Source organism: Xyrauchen texanus, chromosome 7 (genome assembly GCF_025860055.1).
Source record: "Xyrauchen texanus isolate HMW12.3.18 chromosome 7, RBS_HiC_50CHRs, whole genome shotgun sequence".
Lineage (NCBI taxonomy): Eukaryota > Metazoa > Chordata > Actinopteri > Cypriniformes > Catostomidae > Xyrauchen > Xyrauchen texanus.
The window spans coordinates 51,194,968-51,207,882 of NC_068282.1; the positions used below are offsets into that span (position 1 = coordinate 51,194,968).

Here is a 12,915-nt window from a genome sequence, read left to right on the forward strand (position 1 = left end):
TTTCTATTTATCCTCTGATGAAGATTTAGTCAATTATTTCATGAATACAACAAAAATGAGACCCAAAATAACCACATTTTCTTGGGAAATTTTGTCTGTCCGTCCTTCAATTTATCTATCTACATTTAGTCAATTAGCGAACAAGTCGATGTGCATAAAAGTGTCTGCTAAACAACAAAATGCAAATCTATTGAACCCTTATACTGTATGGATATCAAAATATTTAATGACCACAAGAGTTATAAGGGTTATTTAAGTTTCATCTTTAAAGCTCTCTTCAAACTGCATCAAGTATTCAAATTAGGCCTAAATAACCTGTTAAAGCTGCTTTAATTAAAGGTGCAGTATGTCAGATTCAGAAACGCTTGTTATTAGTGACACCTGTGGCCGTTCAGTGAACTGCAGCCGGTTGCTCGCGCTCACACTCCATAGTGACACCTGTGGCCGTTCCGTGAACTGCGGCCTGTTGCTCACGCTCACCCACACACTCCATAGTGACACCTGTGGCCGTTCAGTGAACTGCGGCCTGTTGCTCGCGCTCATGCACACACTCCATAGTGACACCTGTGGCCGTTCATTGAACTGCGGCCTGTTGCTCGTGCTCACGCACACACTCCATAGTGACACCTGTGGCCGTTCAGTGAATTGCAGCCGATTGCTCGTGCTCACACTCCATAGTGACACCTGTGGCCGTTCAGTGAATTGCAGCCGGTTGCTCGCGCTCACCCACACACTCCATAGTGACACCTGTGGCCGTTCAGTGAACTGCAGCCTGTTGCTCGTGCTCACGCACACACTCCATAGTGACACCTGTGGCCGTTCAGTGAACTGCAGCCTGTTGCTCGTGCTCACGCACACACTCCATAGTGACACCTGTGGCCGTTCAGTGAAATGCAGCCGGTTGCTTGCGCTCACCCACACACTCCATAGTGACACCTGTGGCCGTTCAGTAAACTGCAGCCGGTTGCTCGTGGTCGCACACACTCCATAGTGACACCTGTTGCCGTTTAGTGAACTGCAGCCTGTTGCTCGCGCTCACCCACACACACTCCATAGTGACACCTGTGGCCGTTCAGTGAACTGCAGCCTGTTGCTCGCGCTCACCCACACACTCCATAGTGACACCTGTGGCCGTTCGGTGAACTGCAGCCTGTTGCTCGTGCTCACCCACACACTCCATAGTGACACCTGTGGCCGTTCGGTGAACGGCGGCCTGTTGCTCGCGCTCACCCACACACTCCATAGTGACACCTGTGGCCGTTCAGTGAACTGCAGCCTGTTGCTCGTGCTCACGAACACACTCCATAGTGACACCTGTGGCCGTTCATTGAACTGCGGCCTGTTGCTCGCGCTCACGCACACACACTCCATAGTGACACTTGTGGCCATTCAGTGAATTGCAGCCGGTTGCTCGCGCTCTCCCACACACTCCATAGTGACACCTGTGGCCGTTCAGTGAATTGCAGCCTGTTGCTCGTGCACACACTCCATAGTGACACCTGTGGACGTTCGGTGAACTGCAGCCTGTTGCTCGCGCTCACCCACACACTCCATAGTGACACCTGTGGCCGTTCAGTGAATTGCAGCCGGTTGCTCGTGCTCAACCACACACTCCATAGTGACACCTGTGGCCGTTCAGTGAATTGCAGCCGGTTGCTCACGCTCACACTCCATAGTGACACCTGTGGCCGTTCAGTGAATTGCAGCCGGTTGCTCGTGCTCACGCACACACTCCATAGTGACACCTGTGGACGTTCAGTGAACTGCGGCCTGTTGCTCGCGCTCACCCACACACTCCATAGTGACACCTGTGGACGTTCAGTGAACTGCGGCCTGTTGCTTGCGCTCACCCACACACTCCATAGTGACACCTGTGGCCGTTCAGTGAACTGCGGCCTGTTGCTCGCGCTCACCCACACACTCCATAGTGACACCTGTGGCCGTTCCGTGAACTGCGGCCTGTTACTCGCGCTCACGCACACACTCCATAGTGACACCTGTGGACGTTCAGTGAACTGCGGCCTGTTGCTCGCGCTCACCCACACACTCCATAGTGACACCTGTGGCCGTTCAGTGAACTGCGGCCTGTTGCTCGTGCTCACGCACACACTCCATAGTGACACCTGTGGCCGTTCAGTGAACTGTAGCCTGTTGCTCGCACTCACACACACTCCATAGTGACACCTGTGGCCGTTCAGTGAACTGCAGCCTGTTGCTTGTGCTCACCCACACACTCCATAGTGACACCTGTGGCCGTTCAGTGAACTGCAGCCTGTTGCTCGCACTCACGCACACACTCCATAGTGACACCTGTGGCCGTTCAGTGAATTGCAGCCTGTTGCTCGCGCTCGTGAAAACACTCCATAGTGACACCTGTGGCCGTTCAGTGAATTGCAGCTTGTTGCTCGTGCTCACGCACACACTCCATAGTGACACCTGTGGTCGTTCAGTGAACGGTAGCCTGTTGCTCGCGCTCACCCACACACTCCATAGTGACACCTGTGGACGTTCAGTGAACTGCGGCCTGTTGCTCGCGCTCACCCACACACTCCATAGTGACACCTGTGGACGTTCAGTGAACTGCGGCCTGTTGCTTGCGCTCACCCACACACTCCATAGTGACACCTGTGGCCGTTCAGTGAACTGCGGCCTGTTGCTCGCGCTCATCCACACACTCCATAGTGACACCTGTGGACGTTCAGTGAACTTTGGCCTGTTGCTCGTGCTCACGCACACACTCCATAGTGACACCTGTGGCCGTTCATTGAACTGCGGCCTGTTGCTCGTGCTCACGCACACACTCCATAGTGACACCTGTGGCCGTTCAGTGAATTGCAGCCGATTGCTCGTGCTCGCACTCCATAGTGTCACCTGTGGCCGTTCAGTGAATTGCAGCCGGTTGCTCGCGCTCACCCACACACTCCATAGTGACACCTGTGGCCGTTCAGTGAACTGCAGCCTGTTGCTCGTGCTCACGCACACACTCCATAGTGACACCTGTGGCCGTTCAGTGAATTGCAGCCGGTTGCTCGCGCTCACCCACACACTCCATAGTGACACCTGTGGCCGTTCAGGGAACTGCAGCCTGTTGCTCGTGCTCACGCACACACTCCATAGTGACACCTGTGGCCGTTCAGCGAATTGCAGCCGGTTGCTCGTGCTCACGCACACACTCCATAGTGACACCTGTGGCCGTTCAGTGAATTGCAGCCTGTTGCTCGTGCTCACGCACACACTCCATAGTGACACCTGTGGCCGTTCAGTAAACTGCAGCCTGTTGCTCGTGCTCACGCACACACTCCATAGTGACACCTGTGACCGTTCAGTGAATTGCAGCCGGTTGCTCGTGCTCACGCACACACTCCATAGTGACACCTGTGGCCGTTCAGTGAATTGCAGCCGGTTGCTCGCGCTCACCCACACACTCCATAGTGACACCTGTGGACGTTCAGTGAATTGCAGCCGGTTGCTCGCGCTCACCCACACACTCCATAGTGACACCTGTGGACGTTCAGTAAACTGCAGCCTGTTGCTCGTGCTCACGCACACACTCCATAGTGACACCTGTGGCCGTTCAGTGAAATGCAGCCGGTTGCTTGCGCTCACCCACACACTCCATAGTGACACCTGTGGCCGTTCAGTAAACTGCAGCCGGTTGCTCGTGCTCGCACACACTCCATAATGACACCTGTTGCCGTTTAGTGAACTGCAGCCTGTTGCTCGCGCTCACCCACACACACTCCATAGTGACACCTGTGGCCGTTCAGTGAACTGCAGCCTGTTGCTCGCGCTCACCCACACACTCCATAGTGACACCTGTGGCCGTTCGGTGAACTGCAGCCTGTTGCTCGTGCTCACCCACACACTCCATAGTGACACCTGTGGCCGTTCGGTGAACGGCGGCCTGTTGCTCGCGCTCACCCACACACTCCATAGTGACACCTGTGGCCGTTCAGTGAACTGCAGCCTGTTGCTCGTGCTCACGCACACACTCCATAGTGACACCTGTGGCCGTTCATTGAACTGCGGCCTGTTGCTCGCGCTCACGCACACACACTCCATAGTGACACTTGTGGCCATTCAGTGAATTGCAGCCGGTTGCTCGCGCTCTCCCACACACTCCATAGTGACACCTGTGGCCGTTCAGTGAATTGCAGCCTGTTGCTCGTGCACACACTCCATAGTGACACCTGTGGACGTTCGGTGAACTGCAGCCTGTTGCTCGCGCTCACCCACACACTCCATAGTGACACCTGTGGCCGTTCAGTGAATTGCAGCCGGTTGCTCGTGCTCAACCACACACACCATAGTGACACCTGTGGCCGTTCAGTGAATTGCAGCCGGTTGCTCACGCTCACACTCCATAGTGACACCTGTGGCCGTTCAGTGAATTGCAGCCGGTTGCTCGCCCTCACCCACACACTCCATAGTGACACCTGTGGCCGTTCAGTGAACTGCAGCCCGTTGCTCGTGCACACACTCAATAGTGACTCCTGTGGACGTTCAGTGAATTGCAGCCTGTTGCTCGCGCTCACCCACACACTCCATAGTGACACCTGTGGCCGTTCAGTGAACTGCAGCCTGTTGCTCGTGCTCACGCACACACTCCATAGTTACACCTGTGGCCGTTCAGTGAACTGCAGCCTGTTGCTCGCACTCACGCACACACTCCATAGTGACACCTGTGACCGTTCGGTCAACTGCAGCCTGTTGCTCGCTTTCGTGCACACACTCCATAGTGATACCTGTGGCTGTTCAGTGAATTGCAGCCTCTTGCTCGCGCTCGTGAAAACACTCCATAGTGACACCTGTGGCCGTTCAGTGAATTGCAGCCTGTTGCTCGTGCTCACGCACACACTCCATAGTGACACCTGTGGCCGTTCAGTGAACGGCAGCCTGTTGCTCGCGCTCACCCACACACTCCATAGTGACACCTGTGGACGTTCAGTGAACTGCGGCCTGTTGCTTGCGCTCACCCACACACTCCATAGTGACACCTGTGGCCGTTCAGTGAACTGCGGCCTGTTGCTCGCGCTCATCCACACACTCCATAGTGACACCTGTGGACGTTCAGTGAACTGCGGCCTGTTGCTCGTGCTCACGCACACACTCCATAGTGACACCTGTGGCCGTTCATTGAACTGCGGCCTGTTGCTCGTGCTCACGCACACACTCCATAGTGACACCTGTGGCCGTTCAGTGAATTGCAGCCGATTGCTCGTGCTCACACTCCATAGTGACACCTGTGGCCGTTCAGTGAATAGCAGCCGGTTGCTCGCGCTCACCCACACACTCCATAGTGACACCTGTGGCCGTTCAGTGAACTGCAGCCTGTTGCTCGTGCTCACGCACACACTCCATAGTGACACCTGTGGCCGTTCAGTGAATTGCAGCTGGTTGCTCGCGCTCACCCACACACTCCATAGTGGCACCTGTGGTCGTTCAGTGAACTGCAGCCTGTTGCTCGCGCTCACGCACCCACTCCATAGTGACATCTGTGGCCGTTCAGTGAATTGCAGCCGGTTGCTCGTGCTCACGCACACACTCCATAGTGACACCTGTGGCCGTTCAGTGAATTGCAGCCGGTTGCTCGTGCTCACGCACACACTCCATAGTGACACCTGTGGCCGTTCAGTAAACTGCAGCCTGTTGCTCGTGCTCACGCACACACTCCATAGTGACACCTGTGACCGTTCAGTGAATTGCAGCCGGTTGCTCGTGCTCACGCACACACTCCATAGTGACACCTGTGGCCGTTCAGTGAATTGCAGCCGGTTGCTCGCGCTCACCCACACACTCCATAGTGACACCTGTGGCCGTTCAGTGAATTGCAGCCGGTTGCTCGCGCTCACCCACACACTCCATAGTGACACCTGTGGACGTTCAGTAAACTGCAGCCTGTTGCTCGTGCTCACGCACACACTCCATAGTGACACCTGTGGCCGTTCAGTGAAATGCAGCCGGTTGCTTGCGCTCACCCACACACTCCATAGTGACACCTGTGGCCGTTCAGTAAACTGCAGCCGGTTGCTCGTGCTCGCACACACTCCATAGTGACACCTGTTGCCGTTTAGTGAACTGCAGCCTGTTGCTCGCGCTCACCCACACACACTCCATAGTGACACCTGTGGCCGTTCAGTGAACTGCAGCCTGTTGCTCGCGCTCACCCACACACTCCATAGTGACACCTGTGGCCGTTCGGTGAACTGCAGCCTGTTGCTCGTGCTCACCCACACACTCCATAGTGACACCTGTGGCCGTTCATTGAACTGCGGCCTGTTGCTCGTGCTCACGCACACACTCCATAGTGACACCTGTGGCCGTTCAGTGAATTGCAGCCGATTGCTCGTGCTCACACTCCATAGTGACACCTGTGGCCTTTCTGTGAATTGCAGCCGGTTGCTCGCGCTCACCCACACACTCCATAGTGACACCTGTGGCCGTTCAGTGAACTGCAGCCTGTTGCTCGTGCTCACGCACACACTCCATAGTGACACCTGTGGCCGTTCAGTGAATTGCAGCCGGTTGCTCGCGCTCACCCACACACTCCATAGTGACATCTGTGGCCGTTCAGTGAACTGCAGCCTGTTGCTCGCGCTCACGCACCCACTCCATAGTGACACCTGTGGCCGTTCAGTGAATTGCAGCCGGTTGCTCGTGCTCACGCACACACTCCATAGTGACACCTGTGGCCGTTCAGTGAATTGCAGCCGGTTGCTCGTGCTCACGCACACACTCCATAGTGACACCTGTGGCCGTTCAGTAAACTGCAGCCTGTTGCTCGTGCTCACGCACACACTCCATAGTGACACCTGTGACCGTTCAGTGAATTGTAGCCGGTTGCTCGTGCTCACGCACACACTCCATAGTGACACCTGTGGCCGTTCAGTGAATTGCAGCCGGTTGCTCGCGCTCACCCACACACTCCATAGTGACACCTGTGGACGTTCAGTGAATTGCAGCCGGTTGCTCGTGCTCACCCACACACGCCATAGTGACACCTGTGGACGTTCAGTAAACTGCAGCCTGTTGCCCGTGCTCACGCACACACTCCATAGTGACACCTGTGGCCGTTCAGTGAAATGCAGCCGGTTGCTTGCGCTCACCCACACACTCCATAGTGACACCTGTGGCCATTCAGTAAACTGCAGCCGGTTGCTCGTGCTCGCACACACTCCATAGTGACACCTGTTGCCGTTCAGTGAACTGCAGCCTGTTGCTCGCGCTCACCCACACACTCCATAGTGACACCTGTGGCCGTTCGGTGAATTGCAGCCTGTTGCTCGTGCTCACCCACACACACCATAGTGACACCTGTGGCCGTTCGGTGAACGGCGGCCTGTTGCTCGCGCTCACCCACACACTCCATAGTGACACCTGTGGCCGTTCAGTGAACTGCAGCCTGTTGCTCGTGCTCACGCACACACTCCATAGTGACACCTGTGGCCGTTCATTGAACTGCGGCCTGTTGCTCGCGCTCACGCACACACACTCCATAGTGACACTTGTGGCCGTTCAGTGAATTGCAGCCGGTTGCTCGCGCTCTCCCACACACTCCATAGTGACACCTGTGGCCGTTCAGTGAATTGCAGCCTGTTGCTCGTGCACACACTCCATAGTGACACCTCTGGACGTTCGGTGAACTGCAGCCTGTTGCTCGCGCTCACCCACACACTCCATAGTGACACCTGTGGCCGTTCAGTGAATTGCAGCCGGTTGCTCGTGCTCAACCACACACTCCATAGTGACACCTGTGGCCGTTCAGTGAATTGCAGCCGGTTGCTCACGCTCACACTCCATAGTGACACCTGTGGCCGTTCAGTGAATTGCAGCCGGTTGCTCGCCCTCACCCACACACTCCATAGTGACACCTGTGGCCGTTCAGTGAACTGCAGCCCGTTGCTCGTGCACACACTCAATAGTGACACCTGTGGACATTCAGTGAATTGCAGCCTGTTGCTCGCGCTCACCCACACACTCCATAGTGACACCTGTGGCCGTTCAGTGAACTGCAGCCTGTTGCTCGTGCTCACGCACACACTCCATAGTTACACCTGTGGCCGTTCAATGAACTGCAGCCTGTTGCTTCGTGCTTGCATGCGCACACTCCATAATGACACCTGTGGCCGTTTAGTGAACTGCAGCCTGTTGCTCGCGCTCACCCACACACTCCACAGTGACACCTGTGCCCGTTCAGTGAATTGCAGCCTGTTGCTCGTGCTCACCCACACACTCCATAGTGACTCCTGTGGCCGTTCAGTGAACTGCAGCCTGTTGCTCGCGCTCACCCACACACTCCACAGTGACACCTGTGCCCGTTCAGTGAATTGCAGCCTGTTGCTCGTGCTCACGCACACACTCCATAGTGACGCCTGTGGCCGTTCAGTGAACTGCAGCCTGTTGCTCACGCTCAACCACACACTCCATAGTGACACCTGTGGCCGTTCAGTGAACTGCAGCCTGTTGCTCGCGCTCACCCACACACTCCATAGTGACACCTGTGGCCGTTCAGTGAATTGCAGCCGGTTGCTCGCCCTCACCCACACACTCCATAGTGACACCTGTGGCCGTTCAGTGAACTGCAGCCCGTTGCTCGTGCACACACTCAATAGTGACACCTGTGGACATTCAGTGAATTGCAGCCTGTTGCTCGCGCTCACCCACACACTCCATAGTGACACCTGTGGCCGTTCAGTGAACTGCAGCCTGTTGCTCGTGCTCACGCACACACTCCATAGTTACACCTGTGGCCGTTCAATGAACTGCAGCCTGTTGCTCGTGCTCGTACGCACACTCCATAATGACACCTGTGGCCGTTTAGTGAACTGCAGCCTGTTGCTCGCGCTCACCCACACACTCCACAGTGACACCTGTGCCCGTTCAGTGAATTGCAGCCTGTTGCTCGTGCTCACCCACACACTCCATAGTGACTCCTGTGGCCGTTCAGTGAACTGCAGCCTGTTGCTCGCGCTCACCCACACACTCCACAGTGACACCTGTGCCCGTTCAGTGAATTGCAGCCTGTTGCTCGTGCTCACGCACACACTCCATAGTGACGCCTGTGGCCGTTCAGTGAACTGCAGCCTGTTGCTCACGCTCAACCACACACTCCATAGTGACACCTGTGGCCGTTCAGTGAACTGCAGCCTGTTGCTCGCGCTCACCCACACACTCCATAGTGACACCTGTGGCCGTTCAGTGAACTGCAGCCTGTTGCTCGTGCTCACGCACACACTCCATAGTGACACCTGTGAGGTTCAGTGAACTGCAGCCTGTTGCTCGCGCTCACCCACACACTCCATAGTGACACCTGTGGCCGTTCAGTGAACTGCAGCCTGTTGCTCGTGCTTACGCACACACTCCATAGTGACACCTGTGGCCGTTCAGTGAATTGCAGCCGGTTGCTCGTGCACACACTCCACAGTGACACCTGTGGCCGTTCAGTGAATTGCAGCCTGTTGCTCGTGCACACACTCCATAGTGACACCTGTGGCCGTTCAGTGAATTGCAGCCGGTTGCTTGCGCTCACCCACACACTCCATAGTGACACCTGTGGCCGTTCAGTGAACTGCAGCCTGTTGCTCGTGCTCACGCACACACTCCATAGTGACACCTGTGGCCGTTCAGTGAACTGCAGCCTGTTGCACGTGCTTGTGCACACACTCCATAATGACACCTCTGGCCGTTTAGTGAACTGCAGCCTGTTGCTCGCGCTCAGTGAACTGCAGCCTGTTGCTCGCGCTCACCCACACACTCCACAGTGACACCTGTGCCCATTCAGTGAACTGCAGCCTGTTGCTCGCGCTCACCCACACACTCCATAGTGACACCTGTGGCTGTTCAGTGAATGGCAGCCTGTTGCTCGCGGTCACCCACACACTCCATAGTGACACCTGTGGACGTTCGGTGAACTGCGGCCTGTTGCTCACGCTCACCCACACACTCCATAGTGACACCTGTGGCCATTCAGTGAATTGCAGCCTGTTGCTCGCTCTCACCCACACACTCCATAGTGACACCTGTGGCCGTTCAGTGAATTGCAGCCTGTTGCTCGTGCACACACTCCGTAGTGACACCTGTGGCCGTTCAGTGAACTGCAGCCGGTTGCTCGCGCTCACCCACACACTTCATAGTGACACCTGTGGCCGTTCAGTGGATTGCAGCCGGTTGCTCGCGCTCACACTCCATAATGAAACCAGTGGCCGTTCAGTGAATTGCAGCCTGTTGCTCGTGCTCACCACACACTCCATAGTGACACCTGTGGCCATTCAGTGAATTGCAGCCGGTAGCTCGCGCTCACCCACACACTCCATAGTGACATCTGTGGCCGTTCAGTGAATTGCAGCCTGTTGCTCATGCACACACTCCATAGTGACACCTGTGGCCGTTCAGTGAACTGCAGCCGGTTGCTCGCGCTCACCACACACTCCATAGTGACACCTGTGGCCGTTCAGTGAATTACAGCCTGTTCCTCGTGCACACACTCCATAGTGACACCTGTGGACGTTCAGTGAACTGCAGCCTGTTGCTCATGCTCACCCACACACTCCATAGTGACACCTGTGGCCATTCAGTGAATTGCAGCCGGTAGCTCGCGCTCACCCAAACACTCCATAGTGACACCTGTGGCCATTCAGTGAACTGCAGCCTGTTGCTCGTGCACACACTCCATATTGACACCTTTGGCCGTTCAGTGAATTGCAGCCGGTTGCTCGCGCTCACCCACACACTCCATAGTGACACCTGTGGCCGTTCAGTGAACTGCAGCCTGTTGCTCGTGCTCACGCACACACTCCATAGTGACACCTGTGGCTGTTCAGTGAACTGCAGCCTGTTGCTCGCGCTCACCCACACACTCCATAGTGACACCTGTTGCCGTTCAGTGAATTGCAGCCGGTTGCTTGCGCTCACCCACACACTCCATAGTGACACCTGTGGCCGTTCAGTGAACTGCAGCCTGTTGCTCGTGCACACACTCCATAGTGACACCTGTGGACGTTCAGTGAGTTGCAGCCGGTTGCTTGCACTCACCCACACACTCCATAGTGACACCTGTGGCCGTTCAGTGAACTGCAGCCTGTTGCTCGTGCTCACGCACACACTCCATAGTGACACCTGTGGCCGTTCAGTGAACTGCAGCCTGTTGCACGTGCTTGTGCACACACTCCATAATGACACCTGTGGCCGTTTAGTGAACTGCAGCCTGTTGCTCGCGCTCAGTGAACTGCAGCCTGTTGCTCGCGCTCACCCACACACTCCACAGTGACACCTGTGGCCGTTCAGTGAACTGCAGCCTGTTGCTCGCGCTCACCCACACACTCCATAGTGACACCTGTGGCTGTTCAGTGAATGGCAGCCTGTTGCTTGCGGTCACCCACACACTCCATAGTGACACCTTTGGACGTTCGGTGAACTGCGGCCTGTTGCTCATGCTCACCCACACACTCCATAGTGACACCTGTGGCCATTCAGTGAATTGCAGCCTGTTGCTCGCTCTCACCCACACACTCCATTGTGACACCTGTGGCCGTTCAGTGAATTGCAGCCTGTTGCTCGTGCACACACTCCATAGTGACACCTGTGGCCGTTCAGTGAACTGCAGCCGGTTGCTCGCGCTCACCCACACACTTCATAGTGACACCTGTGGCCGTTTGTGGATTGCAGCCGGTTGCTCGCGCTCACACTCCATAATGAAACCAGTGGCCGTTCAGTGAATTGCAGCCTGTTGCTCGTGCTCACCACACACTCCATAGTGACACCTGTGGCCATTCAGTGAATTGCAGCTGGTAGCTCGCGCTCACCCACACACTCCATAGTGACATCTGTGGCCGTTCAGTGAATTGCAGCCTGTTGCTCGTGCACACACTCCATAGTGACACCTGTGGCCGTTCAGTGAACTGCAGCCGGTTGCTCGCGCTCACCCACACACTCCATAGTGACACCTGTGGCCGTTCAGTGAATTGCAGCCTGTTCCTCGTGCACACACTCCATAGTGACACCTGTGGACGTTCAGTGAACTGCAGCCTGTTGCTCATGCTCACCCACACACTCCATAGTGACACCTGTGGCCATTCAGTGAATTGCAGCCGGTAGCTCGCGCTCACCCAAACACTCCATAGTGACACCTGTGGCCATTCAGTGAACTGCAGCCTGTTGCTCGTGCACACACTCCATATTGACACCTGTGGCCGTTCAGTGAATTGCAGCCGGTTGCTCGCGCTCACCCACACACTCCATAGTGACACCTGTGGCCGTTCAGTGAACTGCAGCCTGTTGCTCGTGCTCACGCACACACTCCATAGTGACACCTGTGGCCGTTCAGTGAACTGCAGCCTGTTGCTCGCGCTCACCCACACACTCCATAGTGACACCTGTTGCCGTTCAGTGAACTGCAGCCTGTTGCTCGCGCTCACCCACACACTCCATAGTGACACCTGTGGCCGTTCAGTGAACTGCAGCCTGTTGCTCGTGCTCACGCACACACTCCATAGTGACACCTGTGGCCGTTCAGTGAACTGCAGCCTGTTGCTCGCGCTCACCCACACACTCCGTAGTGACACCTGTGGCCGTTCAGTGAACTGCAGCCTGTTGCTCGCGCTCACCCACACACTCCATAGTGACACCTGTGGCTGTTCAGTGAACTGCAGCCTGTTGCTCGCGCTCACCCACACACTTCATATTGACACCTGTGGCCGTTCAGTGGATTGCAGCCGGTTGCTCGCGCTCACACTCCATAATGAAACCAGTGGCCGTTCAGTGAATTGCAGCCGGTTGCTCGCGCTCACCCACACACTCCATAGTGACACCTGTGGCCGTTCAGTGAATTGCAGCCTGTTCCTCGTGCACACACTCCATAGTGACACCTGTGGACGTTCAGTGAACTGCAGCCTGTTGCTCGTGCTCACCCACAAACTC

At 56.1% G+C, this 12,915-nt stretch overlaps 1 protein-coding gene across 2 annotated transcripts in view; it reads left to right on the forward strand.

Annotated features, from left to right (window-relative positions):
- Window positions 1-12,915, forward strand: part of LOC127646618 (transcription activator BRG1) — a 53,647-nt gene that overhangs the window by 1,892 nt on the left and 38,840 nt on the right. The window lies entirely within an intron of this gene.